Source organism: Pyxicephalus adspersus, chromosome 4 (genome assembly GCF_032062135.1).
Source record: "Pyxicephalus adspersus chromosome 4, UCB_Pads_2.0, whole genome shotgun sequence".
In the NCBI taxonomy this organism is placed as follows: domain Eukaryota; kingdom Metazoa; phylum Chordata; class Amphibia; order Anura; family Pyxicephalidae; genus Pyxicephalus; species Pyxicephalus adspersus.
This window is the reverse complement of record NC_092861.1, coordinates 682,116-704,600: the sequence shown is the minus strand read 5'-3', so window position 1 is coordinate 704,600 and position 22,485 is coordinate 682,116. Positions and strand designations below refer to the sequence as shown.

The window sequence follows — 22,485 nt, the reverse complement described above, 5'->3', positions numbered from 1 at the left end:
CTACTGCGATTACGCAGCTAATAAAAAAGTTAAACCTTCATTAAAAATAGGTGATCACTTCAGAATTGTTTGTTATAAGTGTTCATTTGCAAAGGGTTATGAACAAACCTAAACGGATGAGATATTTACTGTTTATGCTATAAACACTAAAGGGCACAGGCCTCTTTATAAGTTGAAAGACCTTGCTGATGAGCTCATTCAAGGATCTTTCCACACGAAAGAAGTCCAAAAAGTCCCCCTTTATAAACGGAGCTTTTACCGGATAGAGAAAATCATCAAAGCTTAGAAGGGGAAAATGCTGTATTTTATAAAGCGGATTGGCTACCCTGAAAAGTTTAATTCGGGTGCATGAAAACCAACTGTCGGGTGTGTAAAATATGGAAGATGGTTCGCTTTACATTACTTTACTATGCAACGCTTCCTCTAAACTTTACCCCGAGAATACTATCGCTGATTATACTACTAAATTAGCAAAAGCTGTCCATCTCCGCGGGCCTTATGAGGTCGCCTTCATGGAGATTCAGTACCCTCATACATGGAATACCATTGAGCCTGGGGATGGTGTTTTTTACATCGGCCAACGAGATAATCCGGTCAAAGAATATTTTGTTAAATCGGGATATTACGCTAATATAAACAAACTGATCAAAGCCGTTAATAACAAACTTGACTCTATAAAACTTCCACCTGAACAATTGAGACTAAGATACGATGAGGTTTAAAGAACTGTTCTTGTAACTAAGTCGGCTGTGTACAGGTTTATGCCCGGGTAAAAGTTAGGCCATATACTGGGCCTGGTGGGATATACACGCGAAAAAGAATTTAGATGATCCGACACATATCGTTTTGCATTACAACGAATTTGGAGTGCCTGTTGTAACAAGCGACCATATAACAGAGGTTTCAACGGATGATGATTCAGTTTTAACAAAAGAGAAACTATCTATCTATACAGAAACATTTTCCCCAGATATTAGGGCGGGGTTTTATACAATGTTTGATTATACTGAAATAATTCAACATGAGCTTGTTGGCGATAGTTATGTTCAGCTTTTAAGAACTGTGGAGAAAAAATGGTGACACTGTTACGCAAAAGTATACTAGGCCTGACTATATACCTCTCTGCAAACATTACTTTGACACCATTACAATTTTGATACTATCCAATCAAGCTTCACTTGTTAAATTCAAATACGGAAAAACGATTGTTCGATTACACTTTAGACCTCGTGCGGTGACAACGTTTTAAAAATGCTGTCCCTGAGAATGTACGGCGACCCGGTTGCATATACCCATTATTACATAACACAAGCTGGCCATGGTTTGAACAGTTTCCATGGTGATAAATTCATGCACGGCGCCGGCATCGCTGGACTATTTCGGGGTCTGTTCCGTAGGGTAGTTCCTCTGGTCAAGAAAGGTGTGGCCCTTGTAAAACCACATGTAAAAACATCGGCTAGGAACATCGCCAGAGACGTTGTCGCCACAGCATTGTCAGCGGCTATGGATAGAATAAATAGACCTAAGCATGAGCAGGAAGGCTCGGGGTGTTGTACAAATTAGAAAAAAAAAACGGAAAAGAAAACGTGGTCTTGACTGCGTCATCCTCCCCCGTTATATGAATAAAATAGCAACGTCTAAGAGGCGTCGGCGTCAGAAAGCAAGAATCTGTTAGCCGGGTGACATCTTCCATTGCCAGCTATGGCTTTCGTACATGATGCCTCTGCCGAGTACGCCAAAACAGAGTTGATATCTTTCAAATACCACCCACGCAGACAAGTATTGAAAAATCGCTTTATGTAGAGGTAAAGCCAATTGCGGCTCTAGCGGACAATGCGCCATTGGGGTTCTTCATTTCCGGGAGCAAAACACTATTAACATGATTGTGTATTCAATTCATGAGAATATTACTGAAATAAATAACAGAAGAGAAGTATTGTATGATTTCCAATAAAATGAATTAGGTTACCAGCAGTATTAAATTAGACTTTCATGCCTGGCGCATCTTTAAAGGCGTATTTCCATGTGATTTATTACCGGGCAACAAAGTCATCAACAGACCGGCGGCCTATATTGTAAACACGGATAAATCGCATCCCAGGGGAAAGCACTGGATTTTAATTATATTATGTACGAATGATTTTCTATTTTTTTTTTTGATAGTTATGGAATATCGCCCGAAAATGAAATATTTCCTGATGAATTCATGCAAATTTTGTATTGCGAAATTCTAAGATTATAAGATATCAAAATAATCAAATACAGGACGCCGCTAGTTCAGTCTGCAGCAATTACTGCATCTATATCTTACATTATATTGCTAAAGGGAGGCCTTTTGAAAATGTAATAAAAACATTCACAAACGATTTTAGAAAAAATGACCGAATCGTACGTGACTATGTAGCAAAGCGATTGAAACAATTATGTCTGCGTTGTAATTACAATTAAACATGGATACCCTACTATGATAATAAATAGATGCAACATTGAGCGAAGTAAATAAAGATAATTCGTTTTAAGCACATGTTTTTGGCACAATAAAAAACCTTTATTGGTGTACAATTTATAGTGTAGATATCAATATACTACATAAACAGAATAAATTAAATTAAACATGTGCCACAATATTTCCTTGTGGCACAGGGTATGCAGATTTGGTTCTTCCCCCAAGAACATTGATAAATTTAGATCACCACCTATACCTACTCTTTTAGTTTTTACTTAATCACCATACTAATTTCAGCCTCTGAGACAGGAGAATTCAAAACATCCAGGTAATCTACTGGTGATAAATGCACAGAAGTGAAATCCATTAACTGTGCTATACAGGTGGCGATAAAATTCTGCCATTGGAGAATTTATTTGTTTTGGACCAAAATAGGGTGGGGGCGGGGTTTCCCTGTGAACTGCGTTAGTAGTGGAGAACGTGTGCCAAGCAGAATACAGCTCTGCCTCAAAGGATGTATCCTTGTATAACCTCAGAATAATGGCATCTCCCTTGGGAGTAGTATTCCACCAGGACATGATCGGAAATAGCTTTGGCAGAAAAAGCTTAACTGACATTCTAATAGAAACCTCTGTCTCCATGCTTCTTTCCAATTCCAAGGATTCTGCAAATATCTGCAGTAATTGCGTAAGTGGTATTGCATGGTTCCTTGGGTGTTGCATCCTACTGGCCATTCCTGGGAGTCTGTCTTCGCACTCTACTATAACTGAGTTTAGGTCTCCCCCAATTATTTTATTAGACTGTGGGATTCTGGGCTACCCAGCAAGTAAGACACTGGAGTATTGGGAGTATCAGGGAGTATGAGGGAGTATTGGGAGCATTTATATTATGGAAGGAAGTTTCCTTATCTGGCAATTGGATTACAACTTTAACAATCTCCCTTTGTTTTGTTGTCGAGATTGGTGGAAACAATCTTGCCCTGAAATCTTTTATGGAGCAAAACTATTACCCCTGCTTTCCTCTCCAGTGCCGGGGATCCCAACATCCCGCACCTAACCCAGAGTTTCCGAAGTCTGAAAAAATGTGAGGAAGCTAGGTGGGTCTCCTGTAACTGTGCTACATCCATTTCTAATTTTTGGAGATGTCTTAGAACCATCATTTTTTTGTGAGGTGACCTTAATCCTTTAAAATTTCATGAAATTACTCTTATTCCATTCATTTCTTTATTAACAGCATTTACAGGTTGTGTTGACATAACATTCACCCGAGTAATAATCACTTGGCCTCCAATGCTCAATAAACTGCATATAAACACAAAACATTAACCGAAAACAGAGCAATAACATTGAAACTTGCCTCGGACTGATATTGCCCCTGGTATGCGATGAAGAGACGGCATCATAAAGTCCTGCTGATGGGACTTCTGCACCCGAGGCCCATGTAGGAGGAGGTGTGTGAGTGGTGGCTCCAGCTCCCGAGTGTACCTGTGCCTAGGAAACTTTACCCGGCGATCTTGCAGCAGTCTGCTTGTGTCCTGCAGGCTGCGGAGATCGGATGGAGCGTTCCATCTCCTCATCCCAGGCTTCTAAGAGGCAGCAGCCATGACGGACAGGGGGGAAAGCAGCTGCTTCAGTCAAAATGGCCCACGGCACCACAGATTGCATGAAGCTTCCTTACAGCCCATGTAGGGAATCGGATTCCCCAAGCGACACAGTAGTCAGAGATTAACTAGCTAGCCTGCTAGCCCAGGAAGTCCCACACAGCATGAAACCTAGCCTAGCTCAGCTTATAACAGAAGCTATATCTCAGCAGATGCAACCTTTTACTAATACTATTAATAAGCATGGGGAAAATACCCAGGAGCTACAACAAAGAGTCGGTGATTTAGAGGATGACTTACAGTGCGCTTGCAACAAAAACAGCTAGATGATCGTTGTAAAATGTTACAGGAGAAATTAACATTTTAGAGAAAATGTTAAGATTTAGAGAAAAGATCTAGGTGCAATAATGTGCGGATAAATGGAGTACCGAAAACAATTAGTGCAGCTGATGTACAAAAACTTTGCACCTATACTATTCCTTAATTACTGGGACTTCCTACTCCTCTGCAACGTAATAAGCCCTTTCCGAGACCCATTATTGTGAATTATCTCCACTTCCCTGACAAAGTCCAGCTGTTGAGAGCCTATCGGTCACATGAACACTTGATGATACTAAAGTGATGCTTTTCTCGGATTATGCGGCCGAAACAAAGACGAGCTCTTTCACAGGTCTGCAAACAACTTATAACCAAAGGCTTAAGATTTGCCCTCATGTACCCAGCTATACCTAATTCACCGCTGATAAAGAAGCGCATACTTTTAAAGATCCACAACAGGCTATGGATTTTGTAGCTTCGCTGGATGATGTCAACCATTCATCGTCAGACAAAGACCGTAGGCCACGTTCCACTCACTCTTCTCCTGCTGCCTCCTCATGAGGCTTATCTTCCGCCATAAGTGTGATGGGAATGTGAGATTTGTTTTTGTGAAGTTCACATGGCACAAGGAGTCCCGATGAGTAAAGTAAGGGAAATAAGGAAGGAAATGTTTTCTTTTTTTCTTTTTCCTGTTCATTAGAGGGAGCCGGTTGTCTATTTCTGCACACACCACAATTTGAAAAAAAAAACAAAGGAATGTATTTTCTTTTGCCATCAGTTTCACATGTTTGGCAACAAGTTTTTCACAACAGTATAACCTGTTCATAGTTGTTTTGAGTTTCACTATTTCCTCATTGGGGAAAAAAGGAAGTCAAGCACAAGTGAGTTTTGCTATGAACTCGTTGTTGTTATCTCTGTTTGTAATTTGTTCTGGGTTTTGTTTTACCCCCAATGTGCAATGCACTACTACAATATTGGACCGACTGTCTACTCCTCCCCCATGCAGTTGTTCCCATTTGGTGGCAGTTATATTTTCATGGGGCCATTCGGCTGGGATGGCACCAGGCAACAAGCTGAATTAATTTAACTACAGTTCTCAATTCTTTTTACATTTATGCCTCCTTGAATCAAAATTGTTACTTGTAATATTAAAGGACTACGCTCCCCTCATAAACCCACCATGGTCCTCAGACACCTAAAACAATTACAGGCTGATATTGTGATACTTCAAGATACGCATCTGCAGTCATCCTTGTTCTATTTGCTGAGAAAAAGTTGGGTAGGTGAAGTCTGGGGTGCCTCTGCACAAGGTAGACGTGCTGGTGTAATGCTGGTGCTGGTGTAATGATACTGCTACATAAAAGACTTCAATACACCATATCTGACCCTTCAGATGACAGATGGGCTGGGTCAACTCTGCAATTTCTGGCCAATGCCTTTACGCTGTTGGTGGTGTATGGTCCCAATCAAGATAATGGACTATTTTATAACAAGCTTCTTACAGTAGTGCAGAATCTTCCCTCAGTTCCTATGTTCGTGGCGGGTGAATTTAATGCTACTGGTAGCACACTGGAAGACAGATGTCCACCCCCGCCGAGGGAGGGTTCTACTGTGTTAAATGACTCATCTTTTGAGCTGTTTCTTTCAGCAATGTGTCAGATTGACACTTGGAGGCATCTGCCCCCTCTGGACACTATACTTATGTTTCTGCAGTACATTCTACTATGTCTCACTTAGACACCATCTTGGTTTCAGCTGACCTGCTACTAAAGTTGGAGACGGCAACTTTTCACCCCATCGTTATTTCAGATCATGCACCAGTACTTTTGTCCTTAATGGAGGGCTATTTGCACCAGTCTGATTTTACTTTGCGTTTTGCAACTTTTCTAGCCAAGGGTGAGCAATTTCAACAGCACCTGAAGCACTGGTGGCTAGATTTTGAGTTTCACAATGCTGCCCACCAAACTACACCCCTGTTTTACTGGGATACAGCCAAGGCCGTTCTGAAGGGTAGAATTATGGCCCACGTGTCCTCGCAAAAAAAGAAGACTAAATATATGGAAACCGGTAATCGGGCCTGTCAGGCTTACTTGCAATTTAAAGAGTCTCTATCAACAAAGGTTAAGGAAGAGTGGCTGCGCACTAAACCTGCTTGTGACTTCAGTATGATACTGATCGGCAGAATTTTTTAGATTTGGCAACAAATCAGGCCGACTACTTGCCAATCTAGCTAAAGGTTTTAGAACACCTCCACGAGTTACCAGTGTTCATGATGCTATGGGACAGGTACAACACTTGCCTCGTGATATTGCTGCTGTGTTTTCTTCCTATCACCAAAATCTCTATACATGGCAAGGAAGTGATAATATCCTGGGTCAATAAGGATAATAAGGATAATAATGGGTCAATAAGGATAATATCCAATGTTGTATGACAATCAGATTGCACTGTAACACGTGTTTCTATTTTTAGCTACCCTGCACTTGGTTCGGGGTAACCGATATTAGCAAGTTTTCTTACTCCGAACCAGGCGCGGGCTAACCGCCCAGATGGTTAGGGGCCTACATGCTCAGATCTGATCTTTTTGCTATTATTATGTTTGAAACATTGTTAGGTGTTCCCTTACATTCCTTTGCAATCTGTCTTTCATTTTGAAATTTTGCACATTTTATCTCATTTTTACATCTTTTGTTATATTCTTTATATGTTTCAAATGATAAAGGTGATCCTTCATTTTTATATTTTTGGAATTCCCTTTTCTTGTTCCTTATTAACATCAGCTGTGAGTCACATAGGATTTAATTTTAGCCTCCTAAACTTATTACCCATTGGAATATATTTTTCAGTTTGCTTTTGTAGAACAGACTTGAAACATTCCCATTTCTGTTCTGTGTTCTTTGAGGACAATATTGTCTCCCAGTCCAAGTCACAGAGAGCTCAGGAATTAGCTTGTTCTAAGGCTTAGGGATGGCTTCAATCGCAATCCTCCCGGAAAGTGGCAGATGGTTGAACATGGCATATTTTAAAGTGCCAATTTATTCTTTCTTTGAAGCTTGCACTCTCAAGTGCCTTTCTCTTTTTATTATGCCTATTCTGACCCATCTGAAGCCTGCTGACAAATGTTAGAAAATTAGAAAGTTATTGATGTATGAAGCAAGTGTCACCCTTTGGCTAATGTGATTTCGTGTTTTTTTTTCTCACCCACATAATTCGCATTCACATATGGACCATATTTTCATTTCTCCACCTCCATTGACACAAGTAACTGACCCACATAATTAATTGGTAGCTTGGACAGATCATGGTCCAGTCATTTTTGTGTGCAATTCATTTTTTCCTGTGCTTACTGCTAAAACATGGTGTCTTAACGATTCTTTATTATCATATTCTCAGATTGTGGCCGACTTAATAGCTCAGACTTCTGAATACTTTAGATTGAATGTTGGTAGTGTTTCATCACCCATGGTTCTTTGGGATGCCTACAAAACTGTTTTGCGGGAAGTTCTTATTAGTAGTGTTGGTCGAATATCTCACTATTCGATTCTTCAACTATTCGATCGTATAATGAGAAATTATCTGTGTGAAGTCAATGGTGCTAGAATTCAGGCTTTTGAAAGGGCTGCAAGAGCAGTCAGATTGCTCTTGCAGCCCTTTATTAGTTGTATGTGTTGTAGCATGGAGTTTCTCTATTCAACAACACATAGTACAGCTCTGCAGCAGCGATCGCTGTTGCCACGCAGTGCTACTTCTATGTATTCTTGGATAGCGTTTTTCTATCCAAGAATACAGGGGACAAGTGCCCATTCATCAGCTGTAGTGCCCGGACATTGTAGTGCCCGGGCAGAGGTCTGCAGTTCAGTTTCCCACTTGACGTCAAGTGGGAAACTAAACTGCAGATTACTTCTGCAGTTCCACTACGATCTCTGGGCACTACTGAAATGGGTTCAAGAGCTGCCTTATTTAGGTATTCAGATCGTTGCAGATTATGGCATTTTGTATAAAGCCAACTATGTACCTCTAATGAGGTCTCTTTGTCAACTTCTGCAGTCCTGGCATATGCCAAATTTATAATCAACGCCATTAGGATGACTTTCTTCTCAAACATTTTGTATTATATGCAGGTTCTCCCTATATATTTTCCTTTAGAGATTTGTCAGCCTCTTCAAAGAAAAGTGCTGCTGTTTATATGGAATTCCGAAACAACCCCCCTCGTATTGTCAAGCATGTACTTTTTCGTTCCAAATTAAATGGAGGCCTCGGCATACCTCACCTTATACAGCCTCTGAATTGGCTCCTGTCACGGTCCCTTCCGTGTCTGAAGTTTGAGGATCTGTCAGACAAGCTGCATGTAAGATTATCTGACAGCCTCTCTGTTTTTACTTGTTTCTGTGTTGTTGTTTGTAATGAGCACTCCGCTTGTATCAGGTGCAGCTGGTGGTCATTACTGCTCCTCCATTTAGTCTGGCCTCACACTTTATGCTGTGCGGTTGATATTCACTGCTGGGATGTGAAGAACTGGTGTGTTGTCCTCTCCGGAGTTCCTGCTTATATATCTGCTATTAAGATAAGTTGAATTACTTTTGGTGTTTTGGTGTTTCGTTGTTTCTTTGTTGTTTACTAGGCCTCAGGGAGACACTGGGTCCTTCATAAGGGAAGGAACCAGCAGTCTCAAGCCAGACACTACTGCCCATGACCTGCATAGTAGCTTTAAGTGGGGCTACCATGACCTGCATAGTAGTTTCATGTGGGGCTACCATGACCTGCATAGTAGCTTTAAATTGGGGCTACCATGACCTGCATAGTAGCTTTAAATTGGGGCTACCATGACTTGCATAGTAGCTTTAAGTGGGGCTACCATGACCTGCATAGTAGTTCTATTATTATTCCTTTTTTCCTCATCTGAAGCCTTTGTATCATTAAATATCATCTTCAGAACTGTCTTAGGTGCTCCCTGGGTTGATGTTATAGTCCCAATTCCTATGTAAAAGTGATGCCTGCACCACATAAATTAGAGGAACTTGTTTTCAGTGCTCAGCAAGTTGCTTCAGAGTCACTTCTAATTCCAGAGAGCAGAGCAATATCCACCATTATTTATACAGATGTGTCCTGCTTTTTTTTTGTAGGCTAGATGTTTGGCCCCATGGGCTGGATATAGTAATGGGCAGCCCATGTGGGACAAATGAAGCCGATATCCTTGTAGGCCAGCTGTTGTGACTGGCTCAGAGGATTTATAGGGGTTTCCCTAAAGGATACCTCCACCCTATTCTGAAATTGGGTGTCAATGGCATCCATAGTGGTGGTTAGGGGGGAGGGCATTCTCCCAGCTTCCAGTTTCTCCCACTCAATGCCCTCAAAGAATGGGTACTTTCTAATGTTTCCATGGACCCCTAGCCTCTTAGATGGCTTTTTGCATAACAACATCTTCAAAATGCTGATCTGTGTTTTGCTCAGTCCAGTGTAATCCGGCTTCTTCTTAATGGTGGCCGTTATGGTTTCTTTTGTTGTACTTTTTATAAAGGGGCTTGTTTTGGTGAGCATCTCATACAGAATTACCCCTAGTGCAAACCAATCTACACCCTGATTGTAGGGTTTTTGTTGAAGCATCTCAGGGGCCATATACCCTAATGTGCCGACTATTTCCTTTTCTTTAACAGTCCGAGCATTTTCCAGGGAAAGGCCAAAGTCTGTGATTTTTACATGTCCGTCCTGGGTCAGAAGTACGTTTGAGGGCTTCATATCACGGTGTATGATGTCATGGGAATGTAGAAACTGCAGGCCACACACCAACTCTGCAGTGATAAACCTCACCTCCTCAATTTGCAAATGCTGAGGGCATGCGAGCACGTCCTCCAGTGACCCACCTTTTGCTACTTCCATGATGTAATGTATGTAGCTGGGGGTTTGGAATGCCCCATATCCATGAATTAAGAATGGACAATGGTTTGCTAGCCGGAGGATATTATGCTCGGCCATGAGGTTTTCCTTCTCATATTCCTTCAGTTCTTTCTTTTGTACTGTTTTCATGGCTACCTGTTGTCCTTGCTTTGAATCGGTTGCCAGCATGACTTTCCCAAAGCTTCCTTCTCCAAGAACGCTATGGAAAGTGAATTTCTCTAGTCATGGCAGCAGGGCCTGTCCTGTGGAAATGGATTATCCTTGGTTTTTCATCATTTCCAGGAGTTGAAAGAACAGAATCTGGATATGTTACTGACATTTCTCCTTCCGTGCTATGACTGATGGAGCTCTCATGATGGATCTGGCTCTGTCCTCCCTCTTCTTGTGCTTTGCATGCACTCTTCAAATCTATCGATGAATAGAATAGTTTCTAGAGCAATATGTTATTGAATATGACCTTGGTATCAAGATACTGGCAAGCCCCAGGCATACAGAGTCCCGATTGTATAGTGATGGTTAGCGTGCAGGGGAGCAGGGGGGATCAAGAGAACGCCGCTCTATTTAAAGGGTGGCGTTCAGAGGGGCACTGATGTAATAATGAGTGCCCCCGTCCCTGCAAGTCGGGCGGGAGAGGGGGGCCCTCTACCAGAATCAGAAGAATACGGATATCTAGGAGATGCCCAATACCCCACATAAATTACATTTAGGATGCTAACACACATTTAGTTTTACATCAAAATACATTTGCCATATATTTAATTTTCAGCCTTTTCAATCCTTGCTCCTTCTGGTCTCGATGCACTCGCTCCAGCACCAGCAGCTTATTATTGCATGGATTGGCTTCCTGATAATGATAAAGGTTGGCCATGGTTTTGCAATGAGTGGGGTTGCCAGTATCTAACAAACAAGGGAAGAATGACAATGCAGGGGGAGAATTAAGGGGATGGAGCAGAGAACCGTCACCCTATAACAGGAGCTGCTTCAGTAATAATGTCTATGGCAGAATCTCCAGCTATTAATATACTGAAATCTGCAGAACTAAGAATCTGTTCATATTTTATGAGGTTTTAGTTATTTATTGTCCAGCAGCTAGAGCTGGTAAGGAAATGTCCAACTCCTATATTGTGCACAGGGAGGAGGGATCCCAAAATCCTGGGGTCATCTGAAGACCATCATATGGGGAAAATGCTACCCCCCCTCCCCCCATAGAAATGAGCTTATTGTTGTACACAACAGGCAGACATTGTATAAACTGTATATAATCTGCTCCAACAACCAACAATAGTTCTGTCCTGTGATAATCATGTGGAATGAGGAATTGTAATTTTTTTCCTGAATACTATAAACATTCTGCATGTGATCTACAGATGAATGAAATGCTGATTACACGGAAAGCATTCCTTGCTTCTTCTTAGTGTCAGCCCAATGACTGTTATAAATATCCCGGTTGCAACAACCATGAAACTATAATCCAGAAACAAATATTACGTTTGTCAATGCAAATCATCGTACAAAGCCAAGCTTTAGCTTTCTCTGATTTGAATTTTAATCAAACAAGCTTTGTGAGGACACCGGGAAGGTGAATAGTTAGTAAGTTAGGGTCTATGTGTGTGGCAGGTCATAAGAACCAATTTTGAACTAGGGCGCTGTGCTGTCCTCTGGGATGAGTGTAAGTAATGTATTTTCTTTGTCTTTATATTTAGAATTTTGTTCATTGTTATATTACTCAGTAAAGTACGTTCTGTTGTCCATAAGCTGGTGTCTGTGTTGCATTTCCTGTTTGTGACTTCGCTGTATCCTAGAAAGCCCCCAGTACACGGCTTACATTTCTACTAATGTAGGCGACAGGGTGCTGTCCTCCCATCTTCTCCCACCTGGCTTAAAACTGCCCCCAGTCCGAACATTGAAGCGTCTGTATGAACAATAAAACGTTTGTTAGGGACTGGGGGAGCATGAACTAATGCCGTCTTAGGGGCTTGGAACACAGTTTCACAGTCAGGAGACCACAGGACCTGTTGGGGTAAATGTTTCTTGGTCAGATCAGTCAGGGGTTTGGCTCTATAGTCTGGCACAAAGCGTCGGTAGTACCCAGCTGTGCCCAGGCCACCCGGTGTCCCAGGTACTGGACCTCCGCCGTCCCAAAATGGTATTTGTCTGTCTCAGAGTCAGGCTGGCGGCCCAAATCTGATCCAGCACCGTTCCTATGTGAGCTAAATGTTCCTCCCAGGACTCACTATAGATCACTATGTCATCCAGGTACGCACAAGCGAAATCCTGGAAGCCATCAAGGAGTCTATCCACCAAGTGCTTGAACATTTTTTTTATCCTGAACGGCATGACCCTAAAGTGGTACAAGCCAAAATGGGGTGACAAAGGCGACTTGGGGATTGCCTCCTCGGCTAGGGGAATTTGCCAGTAACCCTTACAGAGATCAATGGTGGTTACTAGTGTCCTCTGGTTATGCGATCCAAAAGCTCCTCTACTCGGGCCATAGGGTAGGCATCTGTCACCGACCTGTCATTTAACTTGTGGTATTCTACACAGAATCTGGTGGTACCATCTTTCTTGGGCACTAAGAATACCGGGGATACCCAGGGTCTGTCTGAAGGTTCAATTACCTCCAACCTCAGCATCTCGCGAGAGAGGTGCCTTCACCCAGGCTTTTGGGAAAAAGTAGGGCTCTAAGCCTGTAATGGGGTGTGCAACTGTTCACTCTCAGTGGGAGTGAGTTTGCCCCCTAATTGAACCTGGCTAAGGAGATCAGTGGGTGACCCCTTCTCTAGGAGCTCCGTTGCAGGGCTATATACAGCGGACACATTCTCTGGTCTCTTTAAGTATTCTTTCAACATATTAATATGAAAGGCTCTTTTTAACCTCTCATCTTTACAACTGGTGATGACATAAGTGGTATAGCACAGCTTCTCTATCACCTTATAGGGTCCCTGCCAGGAAGCCTGCAGTTTATCCTGCTTCCCGGGCTTCAATACTAGGACCTTTTGCTCTATAAAGAAATTACGTGGTCGGGCACCGTACCATACCCTCTGTCGCGCCTGGGCTGCCTGGAGATTGTCTTTGACTGCCCGAGCCAGCTGCCCCATGCAGCTTCTAAGCTCCAGGACGAATGATACGATTGGGGTCCCTTCATTTGCCGTTTCCCCCTCCCAATGCTCCCTGATGAGATCAAGTGGTCCTTGTACCTTTCTCCCATAAAGAAGCTCGAAGGGGGAAAACCCAGAGGATTCCTGTGGTACCTCCCTATAGGCAAATAGGAGGTGTGGTAGGAATCGCTCCCAGTCTCTGTATTCGCTGGTGAAAGTCTTGAGCATTTGCTTCAAAGTTCCATTGAGGCGCTCACAGAGACCATTAATCTGGGGATGGTATGGTGAACTAAATAGCGATTTAATACGGCAGACCCTCCACAGCTGCTGTGTCAGTTCTTCAGTAAATTGTGCACCTCTGTCCGAGAGGATTTTCTTGAGAAACCCGACTCGGGAGAAAATCTGTACCAGGGTGGTAGCTACAGTGTCTGCCTGTATATGTGACAGAGCAACTGCCTCGGGATAGTGGGTAGCTTCTTACCGGATGGACTAGGTTTGGCAAGGGGTCCCACGAGGTCAATGGCTACCCTGCTGAAGGGTACCCTGGGCAGGGGTACCAAGTGAGCCCTGGGGTGATCCCCTCTTTCCCCACTCGCAAACTCCCTCCCAAACACCTCAGGTGCGTCCCAAGCTATCGAGGTATAAGTATTAGTCACAGTCAGGGAAGGTCTCACCTGGGTCTCCCGAGCTGGGGAACTGGTCTGTTCAGTTCTCGCTTGGGCCCTGGTTGTCACGGGGTGTGCAGCTGCTGTAGAGGTGGGGACATAGGCAGAAGTGAAAGGGCCCAAATTGTTGCCCAGCAGGACCTCGGCAGGTAGGATATCCATAATGCCGACTTTTACTACACCGGATCCGGCTTCCCAGTCTAGGTGGAAGCAGGTGGTAGGCAGGCGAAATACAGCTCCCCCAGCCACTCAGACAGCTATGGTTTGGCCCGTACGCTTATGGGCTGGAATCAGGTGCCCCTATACCAGTGTACCATCCCGCCACTGCCACCAAATGTGACGGTATCAACCCTTGGCGACGTCCTTCCCCCTAGTCCGGGTGGCCCTGTCGAGTTACTCCAGAGACTCCCCAAGCTGAATTGTGATTCCCCGTAGTTGGGCAGCTCTTACAAGAGCTAGTAGTAATATAGCTGTTGCCTACAACACGAGACAAGGCTGCGAGTTAAGGGTGACCACCCATTACTGGCTTTGCAAACTCATATTCTGCATTCCACCACCTCCAATCGTAGTTCCCAGTCATTCCTGGTTCTGTTATTTCAGCTTACCAGTGTCACACATACCTGTTCTTCACTAGTACAGGCATCTCTTTCCTGTTCATGTGGGCAGTGCCGACTCTGGGTGTGCCTACGCTCCCAAGCTTTATCAGTTTAACCCTTCCCACTGGCAAATCAAGAAATAGCCTATTAACTATCCCTGGCTGTTTAGCTAGTTTAGAAGCAGCAGTCAGACTGTGTCTAACAGTTGCTGCCCAGGCCCCTAGCTTCTGAGCAGTTCCTGTACACCTGTTGGTTAATTCAGTGTTTCCTGTGTCCAGCTGCTGTGTTAACCCCTTGTTGCGCAGTCTGCTGTTTCCAGCCTGTTCCCTTGTGCTGTTCCAGTGTTCCTGTCTGTCTGTGGTTATCCTTGTATCACCTGTGCCTCCTGTTGCTTCCAGTATCTCCTGTGTTCCCTGTGTCCGAAGTGGCCCCTGTGTCACTGGTGTCTGTCTCCTGGATCCCTGGTATTTGATCCCTGGTGTGTGACCTGACTTGTGACCTGATTTGCCCTGTGCACTGTGTATAATAAACTGGTAATGCATACGAGGGGTGCTGAGAAGTTTCTGGCTTTGCCCCCTTCCAGATAAAATAGAATAATGAGTGTGGGGGCAAATGCCAGCCTAATATCTTAGTATGTAACTGTGCAAATATCCGGTCTTTGTGATTCTTTTAGTGAGAAGCTGTGACGGCAGAGGCACAAGCAAGTTTCACATGGTTGGAGTTACGGGCCGTCATGAAGTTTTTGTTTCTCCAGGGAAAGTCAGCAAAGGACATTCACCCTGAGATGTCACAATCACTGGGGGAGAAGTGTCCTTCCTTTCCCTGTGTACTGAGAACATTATATAACGGCTTCATGTCAGTTATTACAAATATCCAATCTGGTTCCCATTCATAACCCACCATTAGCTGTTGTAAATTTAAAGGAAAACATCATCTTTATATATGTTCAGTTTTATTTGAAGAGTTCTCTAATAGAAAAAAACTATATAGAGGACGTGTTTATATGTAATTATAATTGTAATGTGCTGGGCTATCAATATAAGTGAGATTGGGCGTATATATAATACAATATAATTATACCATACACATATTTAAATCTAATAATAGGAGAAGAGTTGGGATTACAACACTCACAATTTGTTGTATGATATTCCTCCTCCTCCCTGATCTCTTCCTGCTCTGATCCCTATAAAACACGCCATGGTCATCCCCATCTCATAGACTCTTCCAGATATCACCATGGACTCCCGAATCTTCCTCCTTCTGCTCCTCCTGGGCTGTGCAGCCGTCTACACCGACAAGTTGCCCCCGTGTAAAGGCATTGGTGAGTGACGGCAGGGGGTGAGCACCCGGGGAATGGCAGAACTTGGGGGTGTGCATCGGATGTCATCGGAGCTATAGTGGGGCTGTAACACCCCTTATTGGCTGATTTCCTGCTGTAATGGAGGTGAATGTTTTGCAGCACCATATACTGTAAAGTGTGATGATCCTAGCTGACTGCCCTTCCCTGTCCTCTCTTCACAGTCAAACCTGGAAATTGCCCAACTGGAAGAATATTTGACTGCCCACCCCCCGGCACTGTGGATGATGAATGTAAATGTGATCATGATTGTGATGATGACATGAAATGCTGCAAGACATGCGCCATGAGTTGTGAGAAACCAGAATTCAATGGTAAATTCCATCACTTCTGTATCTATATATATTATCTATTATTTAGAAAGTACATACATGGTACCCTTGGTACCTGGGGATGCTGAGAAAGGGAAATCTCAGAAGGTGGCTGCACAACTATAGGGAAGCTGGAGATGCTGAGAAGGGGAAATCTCAGGTGGAGTCTGCACGACTATAGGTAATCTGGGGATGCTGAGAAAGGGAAATCCCAGAAGGTGGCTGCACGACTATAGGGACAGACACTGAATTGCTCCATCTGCAAGCAGCACCACCAGAGTGTAATAAACAGGGTGCCATAGACAGAGGTGGCTTACTTCACGGAATCACTGGCCAGATAAATGTCTCCCAGCAGGTAGGTGGTGGTGTTGAATGAATTTGCCTCAGTTCAGTTCTCATGGTCCGTCAAATTGATCCCAGCATTTGGGTTGATTTGTACCTGAACTCAAACCCCACCAACTTCACCTGACATCACACAGAGAGTCCTAAGCTTATTGAAAGGTCTGGTTTCTATGTTTGTCAGGGGTGGGGGGGGTCTTATTTTATTACATTGTAATTAAAACAAAGATTTAGCTCAGTGGTTCCAGCCGGTCAGCTGGTTGTTATTCTATACAGTCAATGACACAGCATGCAGCTTTGTGCTGAACCCGACCACCCAACAGCAGAGATGTTCAGATTTGTTTGGTAAAATTACTGATTTCCACAACCTGAACCCAACACTGAGCCTGCCAGATGATGCAAGGACTCTACAAATCTGGTCTGATCATTCATCTGTTACTATTGTACTGTGCACATAGGTATAGCAGGATGGTGGGCACCTGGATGGTGGGCACCTCACACAATGGGCACAGCTGGTGTGGGAACCGGGGAGCTCAGGGCAGGGATAGTAGGAATTTCTTGTGCACTGCATAGTACGGGCCTGGGACCTTCACACCGAGATCTCAAACAGTTAGTGTATGTAAAGATAATACATATATGCTAATCAGTACAACATTCATATATAGTAATAAAGTAATTGTATAATCACTGGTAGTAGGTAGTCAAAAACATACATATATATCTAAACTGACAATATGATTTGTATCCAATATTAAATAATAGTATAGACCAAAGAGTACAATAATAAATAAACAAAGTAAATATTAATTGATCATCATAAAAAACAATAACACTTTGACTATTACCATATATGAGGAGATTGTGTGGGGTAAAAGTAACACAGCAATATGTTTTGGCAGACATGCAGCTATATAATAAGCTGTATATTAGAAATAAATTGTCATAACCGATATAGTGGAAATAAAGTGATGCTAGGCATAGGTGAGTGCCATGCCTGACAATATAATGTATCTGACTTGCTATAGAGAGAAGTAGTAGGAGATAATCAGTTGACATAAGGTATGTATAAAATAGGACTTAATGTACAGGTAATTAAACACTATAAGAGTTTATGACAATAGTTTGCATAAATATGCGTATAAATAGTATAACTGGTGTGCACATGTGGGGTGCATACCTACAATGGATGATAGAAATACATTCCATATGGAATAGGTTAATGTGTAGGTAATATTTAGGCATAGCTATTTAGGTAATATGTAGGCATATTTGTGCAAACCATTGTCATTAACTTTTATAGTGATTATTACCTACACATTAAGTCATATTCCATATGCAATATATTTCTATAAACCATTGTAGGTATGCAGTAGGGATGATTGAGAAAGCCTCTGACAGTCTCGTGAAAATTTCCTTGAACTTCCAATGGGTCAGCGAAATTTCGGCGAACCGATTTCACAAATTCCATTAAAGTCCATTGGCTGAATTTAAACTTACATAGCAAAGCCCCTATTCATGTTAGAACCACTAAATTTGCTAGGTATGTCTAGGAGAACAGTGGCAACAAGAAAAAAAATGCAAAAGTTCCAAAAGACCTTGTGGTTTTCCAGAAAATGGCAGGTCAAATGACAGCAGAGAAATAGGATTTTTGCGTAATGGACAGCGTACAGAAGACAGCACAAACATTAGGACATTCAGAAAGGGTGAACCCACTAGCAACAGTCTCTGCGATCAAAACAGCAGCAGGAGGTGGTGGGCCCTGAGAAGGAGCAGGGACCGCATTGGTAACTGGCATCTAGATCTGGGTGTAGTCCATCATCAGAAATGTAACTGTACCAAACAGTCTTCTTTGGTAAATAGGAACAGGTATTAAACACTAAAATATCTGTATTGGGGCTCCCCGATGTTTGCAATCCCGCCTAACTCACACAGCAGAAGCTGCAGAAGGCTGACATTTATTTGCAATAATTTCATTACCATTTCTATATGGAGTCCACTTCTGGTGAACGTTTTCTGAGCTGTATTATTGGGAATCACAATTCCAACCATTAATGGAAGATTGCAAGGAGTTTTACTTGGTGTTCATGCAGATCACACTGCTCTCCTGATTAAAGTCAGGGATTTGAAGATTGGTGAAGCTGTGCGAGGAGCAAGGATGTTTCTTGGGCAAAATGTTCTAAATGTGGAACCAGTAGAAGACACAAGAGGCCAAGAGGTTGAAAGTGAGACAATAGAAGAAAGATTCTGCATCTCCAGCACCAAAAGGTCTTGGGAGCTTCTGGCCTGAACATGTGGGCACAAGAAATCATGTTTACCTCTCTGACTCCTCACCATGGGACCAGGGGTCATTAGAAATGGTCCAAGTGGTGCTTGTAGACAAAGGGATCCTAAAGGTCACCCACGACTCTCATTGGCTAGGAGATATATTGTCCCCCCATATGGTGTGTTATTGAATAATGTTTTTGATACACAGGTGGGTGATGTGTGTTTGTTTTCCATGGAAACTGGTGGTTCTCTTCCTCATCGAACATCTACTGTGAAGGAATGTTTGACTCGGTATGTAAATATTCCGTCGGCACAAATACATTTCCTGAATATCAAACAAACATTGATGGAGCAAAATCCTAATATGTGTTCCGATCGTTATTGTCTGCTACTTTGCTGAAAGTGTTGGCTCTGGAAGTATTGCACCTCCTAGATTTGTGTCATGTTTTGTGTCCTACAGCAAAAGAGAAGAGAAAAGGCTTTATTAGAATATGTTACCAGACATGGATTCCTTGTAAGAGAAAACAAAGCCATGATCTCTAAATGGGTCATTCCTAAAATAAGATTGGTGCTAGGAGACGTCTTAGCACATACACACTTTGTCCTCTTTGTTTTGGGAACCACAGAACAATATTATATTTGGTTCCCCCATGTATCAGCTTACTGGTAGGATTCATAACAAATAATTAACATTTGAATGGAAGAGAACTACTCTAATAATGATACAATTGTATGTCTGGTAAATACTTCAGAAAGTCTTGGCTAGAGTTTATTTGTTGTTGGTTTTATTAGTACATTTATATTTGAGGAAAATTAATCACAGAACAACTCAATGTGCCTCTGCTCTATTTTTGGGTTTCAGCATAGTCTGGTAAAATGTATCATTGTAAAACTTATAGCTACTTTGGTTTGTTTAATACAACTCTTTCAAACATTGGGCATTTGTACAATACTGTACATTTGTCCATTTCAAAAAATAAATTGCTAATGTAGTTAAAAAAAACAAAAATACTATATCTGTATTTATTTTAAAGTAGGCCAGAAATGTCACTGTACCAAACGGTCTTCTTTGGTAAATTGGAACTGCAATTGATTTTATTTAGCTTTAGTGAATGTACAGTTTGAAAAAACGATGACGAACAGTGTCTTCACTAATACACAATACAGATTACACTAAATGTGCTGCCTGCTGATTATTTCACATAACTGACTAGCTAGTAGCTCATGTAAAAATAAAGATGTCTGCCTAACCTATTCTACATACACAATATCCTATACTAAACATTAGTACAGGATATACGTCCTATAAAACACAGAACTATGCAGCTAACAATGACCTAAGAGGCGCCTAACCTGTCCCTGTCACACTACACGTCTCTCCCTGCATCTATCCTATACACAGAACACAAGATGGAGTGACTAACGCCTCCCTCCTTCCCTGTATATATATATGTCTGTGCTCAGATCTCTCCTGATTGGCTGCTGGGCCTTGCTGTGCTTCCTGGGAGCAAATGATTCGCTCCCAGCTGTGATTCCCGCTGAAATTTATCGGCGTTACTGCCCCTTGCTTTTATCCTCATTAGAGAACACGACCTCATGGCGAATCACAAGGCCGCTCTGGCTTACATGTTTAGGAAGTGAGAAAGGACAGATTCACCATGAGATCAAATTTAAAAATCTCACTCGTTCATCCCTAGTATGCTCCCCACATGTGCACACCAGTTACACTATTTATACGCATATTTGTGCAAACTATTGTCAGAAACTCTTATAGTGTTTAATTACCTGTACATTAAGTCCTATTTTATACATACCTTATGTCAACTGATTATCTCCTACTACTTCTCTCTATAGCAAGATATCGTGCAGGATCGTTCGTCGTTCGTCTACCAACGATAATAATTGGAAGTGTGTACGTAGCTTTAGTTTTACCCCACACAATCTCTTTCATATTTGGTAATAGTCAAAGTGTTATTGTTTTTTTATGATGATCAATAATTATTTACTTTGTTTATTTATTATTGTACTCTTTGGTCTATACTATTATTTTATTATTGGATACAAATCATACTGTCAGTTTAGATATATATGTATGTTTTTGACTATCTACTACCAGTGATTATACAATCACTTTATTACTAAATATGAATGTTGTACTGATTAGTATATATGTATTATCTTTAAATCTAAATTCCCCTGAAGAAGGCAATAAGGGCGAAACGCGTTGGACCAGTATCACTTTAGCAATCCAAATCATAGAAATATCATTGTATAGAGCATCAGTCCCCCATCCATTCTATCCTTCCACCATCTGCTTGGAAGGCTGGGACAATATCGCCTGTAATTCTATCATGATTACATTTTCAGTTTTATAAATTCTATGTTATATGGCTGAAATATAACTCACAATATTTATGTATTATGCCAAAAAAACCCTGCCTTCTGTTTTCTCTTATTTTTGATATTGATTGTTATATTGGGGTTGGAAACACCAAAGATTTTTTTGATAACACTTGAGGTTGGCTAATTCCCACATCTATCAAATTCCTTCTTGGGAGAAAGGTGCACAGAGGTGGGGGTGGGGGGGATCATCGTATAACGACTTAGAAGACAATAAAGGAATAAGGAAATATTTACAGATCTCTGGAAAGAACAGGAAACAAATCTCTGATTTCATCCAGTGAACAGGCGGGTGACACATTCACCTACAGGGCGGCAGTAGTAAATAGCGGCTCTGCCATCTGTAGAGGAGTCACAAGACTGACCGATCAGAATAACAAACATTTCATCAGTAATTACCCCTCACATGCCGTTATTTCAGCCTCCTACTGAAGTCTTTGCTTTGGGTTCCCCAATATTATTCCCATCTGATGAAAATAAAGATAGAAATGTGTAAAATGTCAAATATCAGGCTAAAAATGAATAATAATATCTAAAATGATTTGTCTTTTCATGTTTTCCTGAAAATTTCCCTACAGACGGAGGCACTGCATGAGAGATGGGAGGAGATGGGTGGTGCAGTGACAGCGATATCCCTCTGTGGGTGACCCCAACATGACAGAAACCCCCCAATAATAAAGATTTGTCTCATCTCACAGCTCATTGGTCTTCTGTCTCATCATTGTTCACATGACATCTCACTGACAATGCCGTACTGACACTCCACTGACCCGGATTTTTCACATTTGTGTCTTCAGGGGGTTCGGACAGTGAGGGGGTTATAGGGAAAGATTGCATTGTGTGTAATGGGGGTTATGGGGGAGGATTGCATTGTGTGTAATGGGGGGATGGGAAAATTACATGCAGTTAATACTCAATGACAACCCTCAAAGTTGTAGATTCCAGAAATTTGATGTTTGAAGTTTTGGGGTCAGCCCAGCGGCTTCTCTAATTTGTTGCCTTTTATTGAGCAGGTAGAAGTCAGATTTCTAGAACTCCACTCATACCGTGGGAATTTCAATGAAATATGATTGGCTCCTGTACTATGTTTATTCTGTGCTGTGATTAGTCATTTTATCATCTTTTCTGTCATGTGACCTGTGTAAGAATTATCGTTAACAAGGGCGGATTCTGCCGATGTCTAACCACACCC

At 42.1% G+C, this 22,485-nt stretch overlaps 1 long non-coding RNA gene across 1 annotated transcript; it reads left to right on the top strand.

The window, feature by feature from the left end:
- Positions 1-15,856: 15,856 nt before the first annotated feature.
- LOC140327956 (uncharacterized) lies at positions 15,857-21,989 on the top strand. The gene is made up of 3 exons (XR_011920187.1): positions 15,857-15,942; positions 16,143-16,292; positions 21,872-21,989. It is a non-coding gene; the product is annotated as an uncharacterized lncRNA (long non-coding RNA).
- Positions 21,990-22,485: the final 496 nt, after the last annotated feature.